General features: G+C 34.6%; 1 pseudogene; it reads right to left on the bottom strand.

Moving 5' to 3' along the window:
* Positions 1-8,879: 8,879 nt before the first annotated feature.
* Positions 8,880-17,577, bottom strand: LOC140512286 (epithelial membrane protein 2-like; annotated as a pseudogene).
* Between the last annotated feature and the right edge of the window lie 5,854 nt (positions 17,578-23,431).

Raw genomic sequence — 23,431 nt, 5'->3', positions numbered from 1 at the left:
GTCTACTTTGCTGAGCTATGGCATAGACAAGCTCAGCAGTTTTTTATCCCATCTGTGATAGTGTCTTCCCGATTGTCCTGGGGTTCTGAGGCATGGCTAGGGTCCTGGTGTTGGTGGTTGCTGGCTTCACCCCCCTGGGGCTGAGGATATATTCCCTTGTGTTCAAAAGTGCTAATACTCCTTTGGGCCCTGTAATTGTGTCTTGAGTCTTTGCTCTCTTGCTGTCAGAGGACTAGAGTTTCTTTCTGCATTGGATCTGGGACCAGGGTCACTATTCCCTTGTGAATAACAATAAGCCCTCCTCTCAGCTCTGAAACTGTGATAAAGTTCCCTATTCCCCCCACAACTGTAATTGCTAATGATCATCATTGCCTTGGAACTGTGACCCTCAATTGCCTATAGGCAATGCAACAGGGTCTTCAGCTAAGCACCAGCAAAGAGTTCCCTGTAATATCTTTCTGATCGTCTTTTGACCCTTAACCCCTTTACCATTTGTGTGCTAAGAGATCCTGACACTATTGTTACTGCTACTGCAGTCACATCCAATGCCCACAATTGGTATTGCCGTAGGATGCATTGAGCCCTAGGGCAATCACCATTCCTGTATTACAGGACTTTTCTGGTAGCCTCCTAAGTTTTCTTGGCTTGGAAAATTGTCTCACCTTGACCTACTGTTGTCTCTTCCACTCTAGAAAAATCTATTTGCAGCAGTATTTCAAAGTTGTTTGGAGATGTATAACGGCAATATAGGGATCTTTTGTTGTTTGAGTTTTAGCCAATCAAGTGCCTTTTGTTGAGTCTTACTTTTGATTGATTCCATCAATAGTCTTTGATTAGAAACAGTACACACACACACACACACACACACCATGCACACATAAATACATACATAAATATGTATATCTACATACACACAAATATATATGGATATACACTTACGCATATGTGTGTGTGTATGTGTGTGTGTGTGTGTAATGATTACAATGGTAATGTGTATAAATAACGTTAGATAGATATGCTTTATTTAAGGGTGTTTCTATGAATGCTGTGCTTTACTTTACTGAACAATGCTTAGCTAACTGCTAAATAAATAGATAGTTCATTATACTATGTGATTAGACACTTGAAATTATTCACAGCAGCAGTCCTGAGGTATTTTGCCATGATTAGTGTTAGAAGGGGAATGTTAGGAGAGTTCAGCTGATTCTGTGCCTTTCTTTCACTATCTTGCTCTTATGTTTACCTATTTCCCAGCAACACATTACCAAACTAAAAAAAAAAAATCTATTTTCTCTTAACAACAAGTTGTTGCTGGTCCACCATTGGATATGAGGATGAACATATGAGTCCTGAATGCCTCACTGAATAATTTTGTTTGTTTGCTCGTTTGTTAGAAAGACAAAATAATTTTAAAGATATTTGAGCAGATGAATCACATTTACAATTTGTATAAAAATTAATCTGCTGCAATAGGGAGTATATAATAGATGGAGATGGGTATGAAGAAAAGGAGGAAAACCTATAAGGAGACTCTTGCAATAGATTCAGAAATGAAAGCTTCTTCTGTGATAGTGGTAATGGGAATAATATTAAATTAGTGAGGTAATTGGCCTGCACATTGATGGATTATGAATACTGAGATAGAGGAAAGAATCAAAGATAATCTCAAGGTAACAAAACTTTGCATGATAAATTTCAGCTACACACAGAATAGAGCTATTAATATTTGATACAATTTTAATTTTTGTCATCTCTTGCTGGAGAGAGGGCAAATATCCCTGGAAACTATTCAAGTTCAACCAAGCCTCATGCATGTTTTTCAAACAAAACCACATTCTCAATTTTTTGCTTTGTTTCACTCTGTTTTTTTGTCTTTGATAATATTAAAGTCAAATTAAGTACGCACCAAAATAGTATAGTCTATGATCAATGCACACTTTGACATTCCCATGATGCATAAAAGATCTCTGTGACAAATATAATAACAACCAGATTGGGATAGTGGCTCTGGACCTGCATGCTTAAAGAAGCCATCTAATTCAAGTATCCAGCAGTTATTCAAAAATTATGAATAAATTGTTTAATGGGATCATAAAAATAAAGATACGTTTTTCAAAGAAATACTGAATTCCTTGACTAATTCAAAATACAAAAACAGGGTCATTTTATAGTAAGTGAGAATGAGAAAGATTTCAATGGGTGCTGAGATAAGTCACTAACAGACAAGACTTTTTTTATGTCAGGAAGAAGAGCAATCAAGATTTGCATTTTATTCCTATTTTCTTTTGGTAATACCTGGGCTCCTGGGTAAAAATTTTTGGTCATCTGGCCCAAAGCTCTAATTGTGGGTGAGTGGTATCTGTGAGGGAAAAATCTATTAGAACTTGGATTCCTCTGTTCTGTTCGAAGTCACCTTTGTCAACTCTGTAATTAAGTTAAAAAATTTAATAGATAAATAATTCTGTAAAAGTTTATCCCATATGAAGAAGCACTAAAGAAATTACTATGAGTATGTATACAAAGGTGTTGCTTTAATTGCTTGTCTTGTATATCTACTTCCAAATTGTTTTTCCTGAATGAAATCTTCCAAATTGAAATCATTCCATAAATTAATATGTGTTACATCTTCTTTAGTATGAGTCTTTTTTTTCTTTCTTATTCTCCCTGTGAATTCTTCTGAATGCATATTCCATCTCTTATATAGGTTGCTCCTTTTATTTTCCTGAAATTTTGCTCTTTTTGCTCTACCAACACCAGGCTTTCACGGAAACTCCATTTCTACAGTTTTAAAGAACAAAGTCAAAGGTTTTCTTTTTAATTCAGTCTCATGTTGAGTTACAGTGCCTTCTGGAGCTCAGTTGTTTTCAATGATTTTATTGCCAGCTGCCTTAAGATATTGACAAGATAAGGACCTAGTGCTTATTCATTGTACTGTCCATGGACTTCCTTTGATCACTAGGAGGGAAATGAAACTTGAATTAGAGCAAAATAGAAGGCAGTATAGATTTTTTTTTCTTTTAAGGTTGATCCACAATTGGCAATTCTATTGTATGTTCCTTCACGACAAAAGAGACTTTTAATGTTTTGGTCAGTTTGTGCTTTTAAAAAGTCACAAGAACTCAAAGCCCTTTAAAGCCATACATTGATGAGGTCCCTAAAAAAGTCTATTGAAGTAGTGGAATTATAAAATATTCTGAGTTCTTTACATTCATGATGGGACTCTTTCATTTTCCACGTTGTTGCATCCATGACACACCAGTAGATTCAGATGAATTCAACACTGAGAGTAAAATCACTATTCTAAAGTTGTCTATCCAGGAACCTACACACATACACACACACACACACGCGTGTCTGTGTATGTATGTATGTATGTATACATGTATATAAGTATATATATGTATATATATGTGTGTGTGTGTGTGCATGCGTATATATACATATATATACGTATATATATACGTATATATGTGTGTGTGTGCATGCGTATATATACATATATATATATATATATATATATATATATATTTACAGAGAGAGAGAGACAGAGAGACAGACAGAGACAGAGAGAGAGGCTTGCTCTAAGGAAATGAGAAATTAATTTCAACATGGAAATTCTCCTTCATAGAAAACTCATAATTCTTTGGAATCTTTAAAATCTCCTGTTCATCATCCATGAACAGGAATATAATGCCCACTGGAATTGTGTTACAAAGCAAAAGACAATCATTTTTAAATGTTAGAATTTTTCTCCCACAAAAATTCATTTCAAAGATGGTTTCCCATCTTTGGGATAATAAATGATAATGCCTCATTGATTAAGCATAATCCAATGAAAGCAGATTTTTTCATTGTTCATAGCACTAGTTAGCAGCAACAGATATTTAATTGTTCTTTATTCTCTATGAGATGGTTTTTTCCTTAGGCAATAGAGCAAAAATCCCAAGGAATGCAGTATCTTAACAGAACATATTGTATTCAATTCCTGATCTTACCTATTGAATTTCTAGGTATCCTTGAAATGCAACTTTAACTATCTATTGTGGATCAGTAATTAATTACACTCCCCCCTTGAACCTTATATTTCAATGTTTACATTACAACTTGCTGATGCACTTACCATGCATTTTTATAAATAGTGAATGAAAAACTCATTCATATGCTTTCTATGATGATGACTTATAATGCAGTGTATTATAGTTATTTAATCTGCATGATTGTAAGTTATGCCCTAAAGTCTTTGATAACTCAAAAGGAAATGTGAAAGCATTACAGTATACATAAAAAGAAAGTAAAAAAATATTAGCTAATTAAGCAAGGAATACAGCAAATAGAAATGTAGTATCAAGGGGAAAGAAAAAGAAAAGAAACATGATTACTTATGTGGAGTGAATGCTGGCCAGTTACTGTCATGCATGATCCACTGGTATTCATGCCTAGATAAAAGAAAATGAGGAAAGTTCCATCATGTTGAATAAACTTAAATCTGACAGATTTATGGTGAAAGAAATATAGACAAATGTTACATAGAATGAGAGCATTCAGATGAGTTGTGAAGTGTATCACTGGAGAGAGTGCTCATATCAGTGATCATAATGATCAGATATCATAAATCCATTAGATTATTAATGGATATTTGCAAGTCTGTGTGTGCGTACATATCTATGCATACACAATATGTATGTATATATTTCTGTATATATGTAAGTAGATATATGTGTTGGTACACATATACATATATATGTACACACATGGATATGTGCATATATTTGTACAGGCATATATATACACCTATACACACATATACATGGATTGTTTGCACATGTATGTATGTATTTATATACATGCATGTGTGAATACATTCATATACACAAACCTACACACACCATTAGGTGTGTACTGGATCTATTTCTAAATAGTTCCTCACTTTAAAATTTTCAGTGTGAATATTTGCATCTCAGCAATCCTGAAATGCTGTGCAGGGTTTAAATTATTATATTATTGATTATCTAGACTAAAAGAAATTTGCTGGAGAAGACACTGAAAATTATATGTTAAACTCAGAAGTGTATCATGAGTCTTATTTTGAGAGTGAATTTTTGCTCAGTAACTAGAAATTTCCTAACACATAGCTGTCACCTTTCTAGATTTGTGTATTGAATGAGGGTTAGACATCTATTTTGTCTTGTACATACTATAACTTTTTTTCTTGATCACTTTGTTTAAACTTTATTGTCATGTACAGCTCCAGATTATATAAAACATAGAAAATGGAAAATTTTAAAGGCACATTAAGTAGAAAGAAGCTAGCTAATCCTAGCTAGCTTTTGTTCTGACACTAATCATCCAATTCGATCTCTATGCTTTTCCCCTCCCTGGCATTTCCCCCATCACAATCACCCCCAATATACAAAATGTTACAACTTATTCTTTTAAGTAACTGCTACTGTGAATTCGTTTAGTGATTCTCCTCCAGGCAGTTTTAATTATTATACAACCTAATTCTAGACTACTGTGTATTTAATGTAAGCACATAGCAAACAGGAACTTAGGTGTCGAAAATCTCTTCATTCGGAGAATACTGCAAGTTATTATCCCACATCAGGGGAGTTCTATCTGTCCATCAGGGTGTGTGTACCTATGGGTAGCAGTAATCCTGTAGCATGGGGTTATGTTGGTGCTTACAAAGCATCTCAGATCTTTCCATTGTTGTATACGTGTGTATATCTATCTATTCTGGCCAATAATTTAGGAATTTATTAATCTATTTTAAAAGGAGGCATGAGGAAAACCCACATTGTTTTAATGCAAATTAAGCAAATTAGTTGTTTGTCTCCATCTGGTCACCTCAAGAAAATAGAATTGCATTACTTCCTTTGAAAACTATTATACAATGCAGAAACTATATTTTCTCAAACTAGATTATCGTAATAGAAGCTTTATGTGTGTGCGTGTGTGTGTGTGTGCGTGTGTGTGTGTTAAATTTGGTTCTAATATGAACAACCTGGCATCATAGTTAGGATGTTGGGTCTTACTTCAGTCAGATCCTGCCTGTGACAATGTATGTCCCTGGGGAAGCCTGTTAATCACTGTGTGTTTCAACCAACTCTTTAATTTTCTACTAAGTCATAGGCACATTGTGACCTGCTTTCATGGAGGGAGTTCTCACACTGGGGTAGCTGACAGAGTTGGCACTAGTTTTCACTCTGCATTGATAGATTAATTTGGCAACTACTATAAAGTAGCAACAATCAATTCTGCCCAGTGGGATATATTCTTTTCCTTTTTTTTTTTCATCACAGATAAGTTAAATTCCTTGACTTTGATACTGTTGCTTTTCTCTAATCCTCACAGATGTCAATCAATGCATTTTGAGAAAAAAAAATGATTTCCTCTCTCAAGAAACTTGGCTTCCTAGAAGGATGAGGGCATTGCAATACTGTCAAGTGCACCCAATAGTTTTCAGATTGCATTTAAGATATTTAATACTCCACTAAAAAGACTATTCTAACACCCTATTATGGAGAGGTCATCATTGACGCTAAGACAGAAATAGAAAACTGAGTCCTTTAGCCTAAATTTCCTGCATGAATCCCTTCGTAAGTCAAGACTCATCCACAAACACCATTCTTCAAACTACAAAAGCCTGCTATTGGACAGTTGATAAGTCCACTATAATTTTATACCGTTAGTTACCCTGTGATTCCCATGAGGTCTTCAGGAGAAATTTAGGTGAGATAGGACCTCATTGCTACCCAAATCTTAGGTAGATGGACGGCCAAACTATTCTCTTCCCACCTTCTTCTGTGTTGGTTTGACTGTGTATATAAAGCACCATTACATTGAGCAAAATGGAAAATACAAAAAGCTACATTTAAATAATATCCATGGTGTAACAAGACCGACTGATGACAGAATGGGGTGAGGTTAGAGAAACACTGCCCCTCAAGTCCTGAGTGAGAGAGAAATGCATGCACCTCACATGCACACACACACATACACACACACATGCACACATGCATCCATACACACTTACGTGTACAAGTGGGCACACACACCTTCCTTAAAAAAAAGAAAATAAAAGGAAATTGCCACACAGTTGAAGACCTAGGCTCATTTGGTGATTTCCTGTGTCGTTGAGTCACCCCGCAAATCTAACATTACTTATATATAAATGTTCAAAATCCTAAAACAAAACAACACCCCTACCCCATTCCTGCCACTAAGCTACTCATCGTTACCAAGAATAATAAATCTTCAATGGAAGATTATACAAAGTATTATATGAGTGTAACAGATACAGTACAAGGCTTACCAGTGGAGTGAGTCAAAGGTAACTGCATTTAGGCTCATCTAAATACATGCAGTAGCATTTAAAAATATGCATACTCTCTAGATTTATTCACTGAGGAGAATGAAAGACAGTTGGTTGTACGTTATTTAGGGAATAATCTCCAACTAATGGATTTGAGCAACTTGCTTCTTCTTTTTTTCTTATCTTCCACTGATAATTTTTTGGCTGTTAAAAAGTTTTGCCATAGGGCAGTCCTGGCAGGGATCCAAAGGGATGTACCAATCTTCTCATTTAATTACTTACCTAATCAACTGCCCAGGGGGTAGAAGGGGAAGGAGTGAGATGGTAAGAGGAGAAAAGCTTGCAACCCTTGACTCTAGGAAAGTTTGGGCTCACACAACACAGCTGGCCATTTTGTATGGCTTTGGCATTCCTTTCCAGGGTGTCAGGAGGGGACGTGCTTGCTCTTCTCCTAGATTACCAGTAGAAGGAGCAATATCTCATGTGCTCCATCTCCATATCTTTTAAAAGACTCATTCAACTACAACAACCCAGACTCTATTTCCTTTGAGGGACTGGAGCAGGGGAGATAAATGAATCCTGAAAACTTCCAGAAAATCCATCTGAAGCCCCAAACTGACCAAGTTAAGAGAAAGCAAACTCCTAATAAGAATGCTCAGATGACATTTATGTTAGATGTGCCAAGGCTTGGGGCGGGGGGGAGGGTTTGAAGCAGCACTTGCCAGGAGTAGTCTGCTGGTTCTCACCTGAGGAGTATTCCACTTCCCCACCCTCACTTGCTAAGGTCACAACATTGTTGGTAACTTCTCTAAGCTGCTCTGCACAACTACCATGAAAATGAGAAAATTTTCTCTAGTGTCAGAAATCAAGGATGATTTTTTTCAAAGCAAGTGGTTTCCCAGCAAGAGGCATTGCATTTTACTTTACAAATTCACAAGCCAGCACAGCACCTATTTGAAGCTTATGGTTAGCGAATACCTACACACATACACACACATACACACGGACATACAAAATAGACAAACCAACCAACACTGGCCTTTGCAAATTTCTACTATGAATAGGAGGGCTAAAGTGTCATCTGCTCTTCATTCTTTGGTTTTGTCGTTGTTGTTGCATCCCCCTACCCATCTGATTCCACTTTCTATCTCTATGTTCCATATCCAGTCATACGAAGATGAGAACCCAGGCAGAAGAGAGGACAGCATTGACTTGTCCCATATACTGTGAGAATGAGCCCTACTGGATGAGGAAAGGAAAGCGGGTTGTTAGTATCTGGTTGCATCTGATCACAGGTACAGTCAGGTTAAGATACATCATGCTGAAGAAAATAGATTGTTAGCTTTGTCTTGATAAGTGTCCCAGAATACTGTCTGTTCTTTTCATAGTCTTTCTATCAGGTACGAAGGATGCAGAGCCTTTTAATTTTTTTTTAATTTTTATTTTTTTGCTTTTCAAAGAAACAATACTTTTGCTACAAAACAAGAAAAAAGAGATTAAATACAAATTGGTTAATATAATTTGGGTTCTCTACTATAGTGATGTAAGGTTAGCTCTGGGGGTTTTATTTATGCTTTCTCCGTATTAGGTACATTATGCTGCTGATCAGAATACAGGCAAATGCAACCCAGGCCAAAATGAAGGAATATCCATAGTTCCCTTGAGGAATACCTCAATAATACTCCTAGTACTGCGATGGATTTATTCACACTGGTTTGTGTAAATGGATACAGCAGTCATGGCACACAGGCATGGCAGAAGCTGAATAATTGAAGTTAGAACAAATCTCTTTCCTTGCTTCATGCAGAAGAGTTTGAGAACAAAAATAAAGAGGGCTATACATCAGAGGATGGTGGAGAGGATCATAGTGGCTTGAATGGCTAGTATAGTGGCATAGCCCCCTAAGTCATCACCAGTTTCTGTACAATTATGTTGTTGCGACACACTCTCAAGATGACTGGGAAAAATTCTTCTACTACTCACCAAGTGTGGTGGATGGTGAGGATGAATAGCAGTGCTGCCGAAGTGATGTGAAACACAATCCAGAAGCACCAACATTCTCACAGTGGGGTTGGGAAAGGAGATCCCATTCCAAATCAAGTCAAAGTTTGAGTATTTATTTGTCTAGAAGTCAGGCACAATCAATTCACAACACCAGATTTGTTCCAACAAGTGAGAAGACCCTGGATCCCAAACCAAGAGGGGAGACAAGCCAAAAGAAATTCATCCAGAAAAGGAGATACAGAAAAAGAGAAATGGTAAAACTGGTGCCGGATATTGGGAATTCAACTTCTGGGCCCATGCTATAGCTTTTAATAAACAGAGTCCTGCATGGAAAAGGTCCTAAAGAAATCTTTACATAATTGAATTAAAAAGTATCATTATTTGAAGTTCATTCATATTTTTATATTAAATTTCTTTATTTATAGTTTACTTATGGATACTAAATGACCCTTGTTACGTGATAAGCTGAATTAAATTAATATAGTTTAATAAAAATAATACATATCATCAGAAAGCAAATACTTTAGCAAATGCAGTTTATTATTATACAGGGAAGTGTTGTGTACTAATGAGAGCATTATAATGGCTATTGTAGGCTCCCTAGCTGAAGTTCTCTGAGAAGTTGTAGGGGCGATTCACCTTTCACGTGTAAATTATTTGAATAGCATATGAAATTATAGATCATAAAGAAATTAGCTATTTTTGATTACATTTAATTTGATTATAGGATTAAGCTCCCTTTTTAAGGAAAAGCTAGTCCTAAACTAAACAGGAGTAATATAGATAGTCTCTTAAGTATAAGCTAACAATTGATTTGGTGAATAGAACGAGAAGACGTTATCCTTTAGTAGCAGATAATTTAGAATTAGACATCATAAAATCATCCTAGGATTACTCTTTTAAAAAGCTAGGTTTCAGTTTCTGACAGAAAGAGGGGCTGACCACAGACTAAGCTCTCCTTTTTGGCAGGTGGTGAATAGCTAGTAGGAAGTTGTTTCTCTTTCCAGTCTTAGCAGATATGTTCCTTTTTTTTTTCTTGAGGCATAGTCTAATTTATTTAATAGATTCTTTTAAGAAAGGTTGGCGGGGATTGATCTCTAAACACTGACCACAAGTTTCTCTTTCCTAGTACATTTTTGGGTTGTAAAAGACACCACCTGTAGGTAGGGACATTTGACAAAGGAATAAGGATATCTGGGAGAGGCTAACTAGTCAGGTGACTTGCCTTGTTCAAACTGAATGGAATTGAGTTTATTCAAAACAAGTTTCCATCATTTTTATTCCTCTTCTTTGGTTATAAAAATCAGCTCTGTTAATTGCTCCTTGTTCCTGATATCTGAAAAGTTTGATATGCAAAATCTAGCTTTGCAAATTGAATTACAGGTGGTTCAGCAAATTTGTACTCAGTTTCCCTTTTATTTCAGATAATTTTCACAGCCACTTTTAATATTTCATGAATCTAAAATTTAAACAATTATAGTCTAATACAAGAAGCATAAATTATCTATATTAAAGCTTATCTTTAAATTGTACTTGTCCTTCCTTTGTTTTAAAAGGACAAGTGCCATCATAACATGATGTTTTGACTTGTGCACGAATTGGATTTAAGTGAGGCAGAATTACAGAAAGTTGTCAACATCACTCTTTCTTCCAGTCTTCAAAATTCAGCGTTAAGGTAACAATGAAGATGACAAGCAATGCGCTGGGATTCAGTGAATGACTTTGGTATCTTTGGTATCTGATCAAGTTCCAAACACTTCTTCCTCCTTCAAACAACTTCCTCCTTCAGCTACTTTCATGACTTTTGGGACAAATTGCCCTCCGCTGCCCATTTTACCAGGGGAAGTCCTTATATGTTTGGGATAGACATGTCCCTAATTTATCAATGGGTTTGAGGTCTATTGTTGACCCTCAACCTGACTTAGTCTGTCTACTTGGGAGTGACCATTATTTATGATACAGATTCCTAGAACCACAGGTAAGAGCTGGTGTCAGATTGGCACCAAAGTGAACGAGCACTTTAGAAAAGGTTTTGGCAGTCATCAGACCAGAGTGCTCAACATTTAAATTATTATAGTATTACCGTAACTAACTTTCACCATAAAAGAAGCATATTTTGGTTCAGAAGGAAATTAAATTTGTAAAAAAAGAAATTCTGGTTCTGTCTTGGTATCTCTGTTTTTGTTTATCTCCATGACAATCAATCTCTGTTTCTGTTTGTCTCTATCTCTGTCTCTTTCTTCACTGAACTTCTTTTCCCTCTCTGTTGTATTTCTTCCTTTCCGGAATTTGATACACTGGCATATAAACAACAAAATGCTCAGATTTTATTCCTATTGTTGACATTTTTAGAAATAATTTGAGCAAGAAAGTCAATGAGAAAGTGGATATAAACGTAAAGTTACCTTTGGTTCCTTTAGGTTAGGATGTTTTCATTTTATTATTCTTTTGGAATATCGAGATTAATATTTAAAATGCCATTATAAAGAGACGCGTGCCCTTTCCACTTCACACACACAGGCACACACACACACACACACACACACACAAACTCCACATGGTGTAAAACACTTAACTCATTGAGAAGACTAGTGTATTAGTTAATTCTGTAAGTCTATGATGGTTTATCTGTGTGACCATTGAGGGAAAAAATGTACTTTTCCCATGTTTTATTTTTCTGATTACAGAAACTAAAAGAGCGAAAACTAACAAACTGTTTTAACTCCAATCCCTTGATTGTTCTTCATTCTTTTAATTTAATAGACTTCTATTTTATTTTCATCTCACACTCTTATATTTTAAAAGAAAGAAAATTCTTTGCAGTATGTATGCATAGGCGTACAAATTCCCCCACTGACCATGTCCAAAAATATATCCTGGTCTGTATCTTGAAACTATCACTTCTCTAACCGAAAGTGGATATCAGGCTCCCTTATTGGTCCACTGGACTTACTGCTGGTCATTACATTAAGCTCAGTTTTTATTCCTTTCAAAATTGATAAAATTTACAATGTTACCATCCACATAGTTTCCCTTATTCTATTTTCTACATCATACATATGTTTACAGAAATCCACCAAGGTTTCTTTTTATCACTTGGATAACAGTTTTTATTCATACAAATTTATAAATTTTTATTGATATAATGGTATAATGATGATTTTAATTGATTAGTCATCTGAGTATTTCTCACATTTACTATTGTATTTTTTTTTTCAATATCACTTTTTGGGTAAGGTCTTTATTATCTCACCCATGAATTATTTTAATTACTTTATGATTTGGCCTCCATTCCTCTAATTGCTTCCCCTTTAATCCAAATGGAATTCAATTAATCTGTTATCATTTCAATTACAGCCAAGATCTGGAGAGTTAGAGAGCCATGGGTTCAAGGGTTGTCAGGCCTTTAGTTGATCTGACGAAGCTACATATAAAAAAAAAAAACAATAAAGAAGATAACCTATGGAAGGTTGTAGCTGGCCACTGTGGTCATCTCTCTCTCATCTTCCACTGCTTGCAAAATGTACTTGAGTCCTCCATGTCAACCGTTCTAGCTCAGTAATTAACCTTTCACAAACACTATCCTCATTATGTAGGTATTTCATTATTAAAACTTCTGATGGTTCCTAATCTAAAAGAAAAATTCTCTACCAATCTTCTCTTGGAGCAGGTTTTTTTTTTTAAATTTGTATATGCCACTGTCCATCATCCAATACTTTAAACAATGGGATATTGTTAGAAATTTGTTTTTGCTTCATTTATTTTGTCCATTCCCCACCTCTTGTCCGGAATTCCCTTTAAAATCCTGCACCATTTTTTTTCTATCAAATTTCTATTCATCCTTCAAAGCTTTACTCACTTGAAAGCTTCATGAATCCTCCCTTGATCTTCTTGCTGTGAAAGGATCTCTCTCCTCTGAGCCTATACGCCTTTTGAAAAACTCGCTTGCATCTCTCTAATCACATATTTTCTTATATAAACATCACTGTTCTCCTGTCTTATCCACTTGACCATATAATACTACCTCCTTAAGAATAGAGAATTTTGACTTATTTTTATTAATCTTCTTATCCCTCATAGTACCTAACATAGAGGTTTACATATACCTAATAAATAGTTGTTCAATGAATACATGACTTATAGAGTCCTTCAAAGCTTGAAAATATTTATTTCTTTTATAATGTCCTTTGGAATAGACTGGGTGGCACACTCTTAAAAATAAACTAACCTTGAAACCACAAAAAAAAAAAAAAAAAACATGTGAATGAAGGAACAACTTGCCATTGGCACAATATCATGTTTGTGTCCTGCAGCTTCTCCATCCTAGTGTTTGTTTTTCCAAAAATAACCATCAATGATGTTTATAAATCAGTTTGGGGTTTAGAGAACTTTATATACATTTATCTGGTGTGAATGTGACATCAAATTTGAAGTAAATGTTATAACTACAATAACACTCATTTTATAGGTAAGGAAATTGAAGAGAAAAGAGATAAAGTTGCTTTCTCATGTAGACTTTGTCACAAAACAGGAAAATATGAATAATTCTTGAATCAAAATCAATAATGAGTCATCAATTTTATACCACATTTCTTTTGACCATAGTAATAGATTTCTTCAAAAAAGAAAAAAAAAGTTAATTTCCTACACTCAATAACTACTTTCTCTATTTTTGTACACTTTAGTACAAAATCACTATTTTGTCTGTAATGTGTACCACGTCATTACATAAAAAATTGTATAAAGCACTAAGATTTTGAGAAGTCGCTAGCTCCTAGATGATAATATCATGAGAATGCAAACTGAAGTGAAGTTGTGAATTAAAAAATAATTATGTTTGTGGCAAAGTTGATACAGAGTTGAATTATGAGCCAGAGAGACATGAAGTCAAATTCTGCCTCATATATGGTAGTTAGGTGGTGCTTGACAATTCATACAAGATTTTTGAGTCTCAGTTTCATCACAATAAAATGGGAATACTAATATAAGCTACCTCTCCCATAAGGTCATTGTGAGGATTGAATGAGATTTTATGTTTAAATAACTTTAAAAAACTTGAAATACTAAATAACCATATTAAGTATATATTAGCTATGATCCATATTTTGTCTCTGTTTTTTTGAACCAATAAAAGTTTGAGTCTTTAGAGAAAGAAGGAACTGATTATAGCACTTGATTATCATATAAAACTAAAAAAGATTTTAGCTATAGTTATATGTTACAAATATACCTGAATTTAAAAAAATGCAAAACAAGACTCTGCATTCCTTTATAAGCTAATGGCTATTGCGCATTATTCAGACAGATAATTTAAACTGAGTCATAAACAGAAGCACTTGGCTTTGTTTTAGCAATAACTTTAAAATAAAGTTAAGGCTACTGACTATATGGTATTTCTCTAGGCACTGAAATATTGATATCTTCTGGTTTAGTTAGAACAGAGTTAACTCTCATAATAGTCTTAGACAGGAGTGTGCTGGTAATTGTTTAACAGCTGATTTCCAGAAAAGAAAAAAAGTACACACATCACATTTAAGTTTAATATTCATTTTAGAATTTTCCAAATCTCTTTCTCAAGTTCAATCAATTAATAATGCAGTTAAAGTCTAACGTTTGCCCATTTGCAAAGCATAAATATTCATATTGAAAATTTAACAATGTGTTCATAGGAGGGTGGTGCTAACTCCAGCATAACCATAATTCCTAGATATGTGAGAAGCTGTGAATTGCTATTAAGATAACCATGGTCCCATTTGATTTATTTTACTAAAAAAAACTTATTACAAGTTAATTTTATAGTTTTGAAAGTATTTATGTATGTTATGTGTTTTATTTATAATAACATTTTAAATGCAGTCATGCAAATATTTTTATCCGCATTCCATAATTAAAGTGGAAATAGAATCAGGAGACAAGTACAACTTGATGCATTGGAAAGAGCAGATAGAGTCAGAAGATTTGAGTCTCAATTCCTACTTTGCTATTTACTATCTACAGCTTTGAGAAAGATGCTCCCACCCTTCTCTAGATTTCGGTTTCCTCATATCACAAGTAAAAGTATTAGAACATTTGATTTCTAAGGTTCTGGCAAACTCTTAGACCTATGGTGCTGCAAGAGGCTTGATGAGATTTCTTCATAACTAGGAAGTAGCAGAATCAGAAAATGAAAACAGATAATTTGATTGCTAAAGCCCTTCAGAGTTTAAGTTCAATCATCATTACTATTGGAATTTTCCTCCTGTTAAAGAAAAAAAAGTCCTATTTGGTGGAATTTGAAAATTTTCAGCTCAAAATATCTATTGTTAATTTATTAGATTATTTAGAAATAATGAACAAGGTTGCAAGCAGTTTATATGTAGAAGACTATATATTTTAAGTTAGTTTTTTTGTTGTTCCACTTTAAAAAAAAAACATTCCCTCAACTTGAAAATAGTAGAAAATAACACATGAAATTTAGCAATTTAACTACATATTAAGGTAATATAGGAAACTTTGATTCCATGAGTCACTATAAGTATACGCCAATTGTAATCAACAGGTTTCTAATCTCCTTGAGGAAATATGCCAGTATTTACTTATAATTCAAATACCACTTCTGCCTAGCAGAGCACACTGCTAATAAGTGCTTACTAAAATTTTATTGAATGAATAAATCGTGATAAAGAAAGTAATGGGGCCAAAAGAACAGGATCAAGGCAGTATAGGTATTGCCTTACCTCATTCACTATTAGTTTCTCCCCAAAATTGATGTGAAAATGGAAAATAGTGAACGCAGATGTATAATAAGATATACTGTTGTCATATTTAAGTAGCATTTTGCACTTTTCCAAAGGAGGTTGGTTAAAGTCAACCCCACAGTGGCTCAGTAAGTCTAATATTCCACTCCTATAACCGTATAAGGCAAATTTTACAGTAGGACACCATGATTTGGTGTTCGCCAGAAAGGGGAAAACAACAATAACAATAAAACACTAGTGTTTACAGAGAGGTAACTCTATTTTCATTAGGCATGCATTATCAAATTACTCAAGGTAGTACTAAAAGATGAAGGACTATTCCTCCTTATTATGCCTGAGGCCCTTTCTATACATCCAGATTCAGGACTACTTTTCCATTTCTGGGACTATGAGTGTGTGTGTGTGTGTGTGTGTGTGTGTGTGTGTGTATCTGTATCTGTGTATGTGTGTGTAATTCAAATGTTTAGCTTTTTATGCTTCTCTTGAGTCTTGTATTTAAACACCAAATTTACTTTTTAAATTCTTGTCTTTTTATCTGAAATGTTAGAAAGTCATCTTTTTTATTGAATAGTCACTTTCCCCTGAAGAATTATACTCGATTTTTTTTTCTTTTTTGTAAGTGATTCTTGGTTATAATCCTAGCTCCTTTGCCTTCAAGAATATCATAACGCAAGTCCTCCAATCCGTTAATGAAAAAAATGCTAAATCCTACATAATCCTGACTGTGGCTCCACAGTAATTAAATTGTTTTTTGTTTTTATTTTTTCTCTCTGCTAGCAACATTTTCTCCTTGACCTTGAGTTCTGGAATTTGGCTAACAGACTCCTAGGAGTTTTCATTTTGGTGTCTTTTTCAGGAGAAAATGAGTGGATCCATTCAATTTGTATTTTACAGTCTGGTTCTAGAACAGGACAATTTTCCTTGATGATTTCTTGAAAGATAAACTCTAGATTATTTTTTTTAATTTTATGTCACAACTTTTGGGTAGTTCAATAATTCTTAAATTATCTCTTAAATTATCTATGTTTTGAAGGACAGTTGTTATTCTAATGAAATATTTCACATTTTCTTGTTTTTTTTTTCATTCTTTTGATGTTGTTTTAGTGTTTTCTGATGACTCATGGAGTCATCAATTTCCACTTACCCATTTACTTTAGTGAGCTTTTGTATATCTCTTATGTTTTGATCTTCTATGTTACCATGGTAACTTTCTATTGCCAAGGTTTTCTTTTGCTTTGCTTTTTTTTTGTCGTTGTTGCTGTTGCTTGTTTTTCCATCCTGTTGTATGACTTTTAATGTTGTACTCTCATGCTGTGGAAGGGTCTGTGTCAAACTTCTTGGGCAAGGAGCATTGCATCCTGCTGCAGTCCTGCTGTATAGGGGTGGGGTGTGGGTGAGAGTTGGCCTTTCTAGTAGCATGCTCACTGATTTAACTTTTTCGTTGGGTCTCTCCTCTGGCTTGCTGTGGCAAAACCTACTGAGGGCTGCTTGGATATCATCTGTAATGGACTCCATTCCCATTTTACCTGACCAAGAGAAACTTTTCCTACCAATTTTCTGAGTTGTTTTGGATTGCTGTTTCACTCAATCTTTTTGTTTGCTCTGTTACTGTATAATTCATTTTGAGGTGTTATTTTATACTTGTTTAGACATCAGTTTGAGAGAGTTGAGATTAGTTCCTGCCTTTTCCCAGTATTTTAGCTCTGCTTTTCCTAAGTGAGAGAATTTTGCAACTAAAGGGAATAATGAAATTTTAGAACTTTGGTGGAATCCTATACTAATAATTTTGATGTCAGTTCAATAAACTATTATCATGTTATGTCAAGAGTGTCTTCCTAGAAACTATTCTTGAAGGAGAAGGTAACATCAGAACATGTGACAATTGCAATTACCTTCTTACCTGCATTGCAAATAGCCTGAGGATAATATTTGGGATACATAAAGGAGAATAATTCTGGTTAACACATTGTAATTTTTATTCCAACTCCTTGCAAAATGACTTACATGAGCCTGGATTATATCTGTTGGTAAAATGTAAATAACATTGAGTTTTTATGAACCTAATGTCACTTGTAATTTACATGGAGCAAGAGGATATTGTAAACTATCACAGTAGTATACTGATATGAAATTTCCTGACCTTCTACACATTTGTTTGCTTAAAGGCCAGTATATAGCTTTTCTCTGCAGGAAAGAAGGGTCAGTTTGCTATTTGGGATCATTTGGAAATTCACAGGAATCAGCTGTGTAGAGGACAATGGGAGACATGGAACCCCTGCTGAGTTCAGTAAAGAGAACAAACTTCTTAGAAAATTGCAAATTGATTCTACCTCACTGTGCTTGTAACAAAGACTAATTGCATTATTCTTTCTAACAATTCATCCTTTGTGCTTTTAATTTGGACAGAAAATGGTTACTCTTATGTATATGCATTCTGTTCTCTGTAGAGAATTACACTCCTACCCCTTATCCATATTATCTCCAAGAAACTGGACAAGTCACCTAAATTATCCATTTGATTAAATATTCTAAAGTGGAGTCCTTAAGCAAGGAAAAGGTTTTCAAATACATTTTGATATTGCACTTCAAAATTATGTTTAATTTTTAATCCTAATTATTTTTTTAACTTACTTAAAATATTTTAAGTAGTTGCCCACAGGTCTCTCCAGATTGCCAAAGAAAAGGTAAAACTCCCTGGTCTAAAAACAATACACTGAAGAATATTAACTCATATTTATCGCTGGAAGAAACTAAAGAGAATCATAGGTCTGAGCTAACAACAAACTCATAGCAACAACAACAAAAACAAAACAAAAAACAATGTGGCAGTATTTGTTTGACTGAAAATGGCGTATATCATTTGTACAATATTAAGAGCCTCCTTGCCATGCTGGGTAGCTTATTGTGTGGTTCAGTGGCATGGGGAGAAATAAATTAATAGGGGATACAGAGAATTTAATAGAAGCATATTTTATATCTGGTCTATTTGCAGATAAAGTCATGGTAATCACTGCAAAGGAAGGAATGGAAATAAGCATTTTAGGGTATCTATTATGTATTGGGCACTCTGCTGAATACTCTACAAATATCTCGCTTCATCCTTACAATAACAATGTGAGGTAATTGCTATAATTATTACTCTAATTTTACATTTGAGAAAATGAACTCAGACAGCACTCTGATGCCAGATTTGAGTTTAGACCTACACAACTCCAGACTCAGTTCTTTATCTGCTGTGCCAGCTAACTGTTGCCCCTATGAGGACCACTCCTATGACAGGAGTCGTGAGTTAGCATCATAGAAAATAATGGTGCAAATACAATCAGGCACTGAGGAGTTCAACTACTGGAATGTAAATAGAATTCATTTTGCCCCAGTCATCCCTAAAATGTATTATTTAAAGTCTTTCTTAAAGTTCTGTAGTATTATCATTAGTCCCCCTTTTGGCAGTGCCTTCATGATTTCCACAAGCTGATTGCTTCTTTAAAATAAATATAGGGATTGGACCTATGATTGCATTTATATATGGAAATACCAGCTTGGTGGGAGTTGGGAGGGAGACCTCTATCTACCAATAAAAACCATGAACTTTTTGCATGACATTGTTTTGGAGAGTTGCTTAGATTATTGAGAGGTTAAGATACCTCTAGGATGAACAGTGTGTCTCAAAAGTAATGCGTGTACTCAGTTCTTCCTCATTCTTAGAAAATTTGTTCCCATCTGTACTGTGCTGTTTTATATCAACTGAATATGCAGGACATAAATATCACATATATGCTGTGATATTCAATATCTTTTTAAGCAGGAAAATTATAACAATATTCTGGGTGATGTTTCCCAAGTACCTCACTTACCAATTTCTTCATTTTCCCAATGATAAATCTATTTTCATGTTTGTTTTGCTAATTTCCAAATCTCCTGCTTTGCTTACATTATGCATACATATGTTTATATTTGTATTCATCCTATTACTTCAAAGCTCCTCTGTCTGAGTTTTGACAGCTGTCTCTTTTCTTCCTCACAGGAAAATTTGCATGTGTATTATTACAATGTAATTCTGAAGTGCTTCCCATGTCTCTTAGATTGATTTCTCCTATACATTTATTTTTGTCCATGAGGTTCTATTCATATATTCTCTGAATACTTTGAAATTTAATTTCTCCAAATATAGAGTTTGCACCATATTGTGTCTTCTTTTTCTGCTTTTTCCAACCACAAGCTTGAATGTGTCATAAGCATGCCCTTTTAGGTATCCTGTCATTTCTATCTTTCCAATAAGTTCTCCCTTACTGCTCAGATCCAGGTCCAGAAAAGTAGTTTTCTCTATCTTCCATTCTACTACTTGTCAGAAAATAATTATCGGAAAGACAAAGTAATAATTTATCAGTTTCTCTAATCTGAATTGATCCAGCAGCTATCTGGAAAAAGAAAATGTTTCATTAGCACTATGTAATTCCTGTAGTCCAGCTGTGGGATATGTCTTAATATATTCCAAGAAAACATTAGAAAAACGAAATTGGTCATCTATTTTCTCCTTCTGGTTGGGCTTTTAAAATATATTTCCATGATATCATTACTTATCTTTTTCTCACCAACATATACAATCACTATTCTCCTTTTTAGTTCGTTGACCTTTTTCTCATAGGTTCATTCCTCCTACCATGACCAATAATATTCCACGATCCCCTTTGTACTCATTTTTCCCTTTAAAACGAAATGTATACCTTCATTTTCCTATTCCCCTAATATTTCATCAAGATTTCGTTTCGTCCATAAAGTCGAATTTAACAGTTTACATTAAGATCTCTATGTAGTTAATTTAATATGTAAACTCTTCATATTTTATACGTGCCTATTATTATTGCCTATCTTCCTTCATAAGAGCTCCATTTAATGACATTTTTTTTCTACCTTGTATGTTTTAATTTCTATGGTATACGAATAACAAAGTGTATATGGAGAGAATATATGTGAATAGTAATGGCATTTATCTTACAGAGTTGAAAAAAGAATTAAATGAGATAATATTTGTAAAGCACATAGCATAGCACATACTTATTAAGAGCATCCACTCCTCATTAAATAGGTGTTTATTTCCCAAGTCTGCCTTTACTGTCCGAAGCCCCTGTGCTGAATTAGTATTATGGTATAATGCCAATCACAGGAGCACACCTGAAGACTGCTTCTATGAACAATTTTAAGGGTCTAATCACATAACATATGTAATTCTCTATTCAGCAATAAACTAAACATTGTTCAGTAAAGTATATTCATAGCAAAATCCTTAAGCAAGACAGCATGTCATATGCCTCATAGCATATACATGGCATCCCCAAAGTCAGGGAATACCAGGCTAGGGTCTTCCCTAGCATGATTCATCCTTAAGGGATAGCATAAAACACCACACCATCCACCCCAGACCACTACAATAACAATTCTGTTAATCAATAAACAATGTCTACATAAAGTCTTCTCTCATATTGGCTTGAGGTTGACTTCCAAACCCCATGGGTCCTTTTCCATGGTCTGACCATTCCCAGCTCGTACCTTATTCACAACGAGGCAGCTCTCTGCTCCAGCTCCTTGTCTAAGTTCAAAGGAACTGTTCTACTCTAAACTCTGCGGGCTTCTTCCTGACATCAAGCTCCTGGGACTCCTGTCTGCAAGCTTCTGTTTCTAGGAAAACAGAGCTTAACGGGGCTATAACCGTATTTATACACATTACCAGCACCATCATCTCAATTCACTTTAAGAGCTCTTAAAAGGAGCTTTAGCTCAGCCTCCTTCCTGTGGGCAAATCTCTGCTCTTCAGCTCAATTCACACGAAAAAGGACAACACACAAGGTATCTCTTTGAGAAATTAACACCAAGCAATGGACAGGACTTCTGCCTGAGAAATTAGCACAGACCAATAGACTGGACTTCTGCATGAGAAATCAACTTCAATACACAGACAGAGCTTCTGTCTTACATATCAACACAGATCAAGAAAGAGGACTTCCATCTGAGAAATCAATATAGATCAAAAGAGGAAGCGCCAACATCACAAACATTTTTTCTGTTAGGCTTCCCCACAAGCAAGTTCGCCTAGCCTGCTCATGCTCACTTCCCTCTCTCAGCTCTGCTTGTCTACTCCCTTCTCTATCTCCAAGAGATATAATATGCATACTGTTTCCAATCAAAGGCTCTTAATTCAGTCAAATACTCTTGATTTCAATCAAAAGCAAGACTCAATCAAAGGAACTTGATTGACTAAATCTAAATCTAGAAAAACAGCAAAAAATATTACTTTGCTTGCAGCTACATACAAATGAAAACACATTCAATGTCTGTCATGTACTCATTTTCCTGTCCAGCCACTTGTACTCCTAAACTATTCTGGGTGTTTCACTAAGACCTTAAATAGGGATAATGATGGAGTAAACTAAGAGCTTTTGTTTTTTGTTTTTTTTTTTCCCCATAATTTCATAGCATTAAATACTAGCCTCGAAATCATTGATGATTTTAGTATTTGGAGATTTATGTTTCACTTATATGGACCTTAATTTCTTCTATCTGGAAATTGCAAGATTGCCACATTGCAGTATTTTCTATTTGGAGTTTCATTCTTCATTTATATGGGCCTAAATTTCTTCCTCAAAAAATCATAATTTGGACTAGTTTATTTTCTCTAATTCAAAGGGAAATTCAACAAACTAATGCTCATGGAAAATTCTGTAATAAGTTATTCTCTCTCTCTCTCTCTCTCTCTCTCTCTCTCTCTCTCTCTCTCTCTCTCATATCTTGGGTATTTAGAAAAAACAGTATTGAATAGTGCATGAAATGCTGTCTTTGGATTAAGGAGGATCTAAATTCAAATTCTTTCTCAGATGTTTAGTAACTATATAACAGAAGGCAAGGGAAATCTTTTCTCATATATACATCTCTCCAAGAACAGTTCTATATTATAATCCCCTTCGTGTTCATTTGTTCCTTTTTAAGTAAGATTCATTCTTTCATTTTCCTATTGCTCTAATATTTTATGAAGCTTTTCTTTTACCCATGAAGTTCAATTTAACATTTAACATAAAGATATATATATATATATCATTTAATTTAATATGTAGACTCTGAATATCATTTTCCTCATCAACCATAACATCAAATTCATAGGGTTTTTTAGGTACCAAGTAAGGCAATGCCTATGAAATGTTTTGCAAACCTTAATGCACAAATTTTGGATATGATTACAATGAAAATAGAGAAGTTGAAAAATTAGTCATAGAAACACTTAGTAACCAGGCACCAAACAAAGAATCAACAGGTATTTATTAAATGTCTGTTTTGTACCATGAATGTGGTAGGCACTAGGAACATGATTTCATATAATGAAATA

The sequence above is a fragment of the Notamacropus eugenii genome, chromosome 6 (genome assembly GCF_028372415.1).
Source record: "Notamacropus eugenii isolate mMacEug1 chromosome 6, mMacEug1.pri_v2, whole genome shotgun sequence".
In the NCBI taxonomy this organism is placed as follows: domain Eukaryota; kingdom Metazoa; phylum Chordata; class Mammalia; order Diprotodontia; family Macropodidae; genus Notamacropus; species Notamacropus eugenii.
This window is presented reverse-complemented; position numbering and strand designations above follow the sequence as displayed.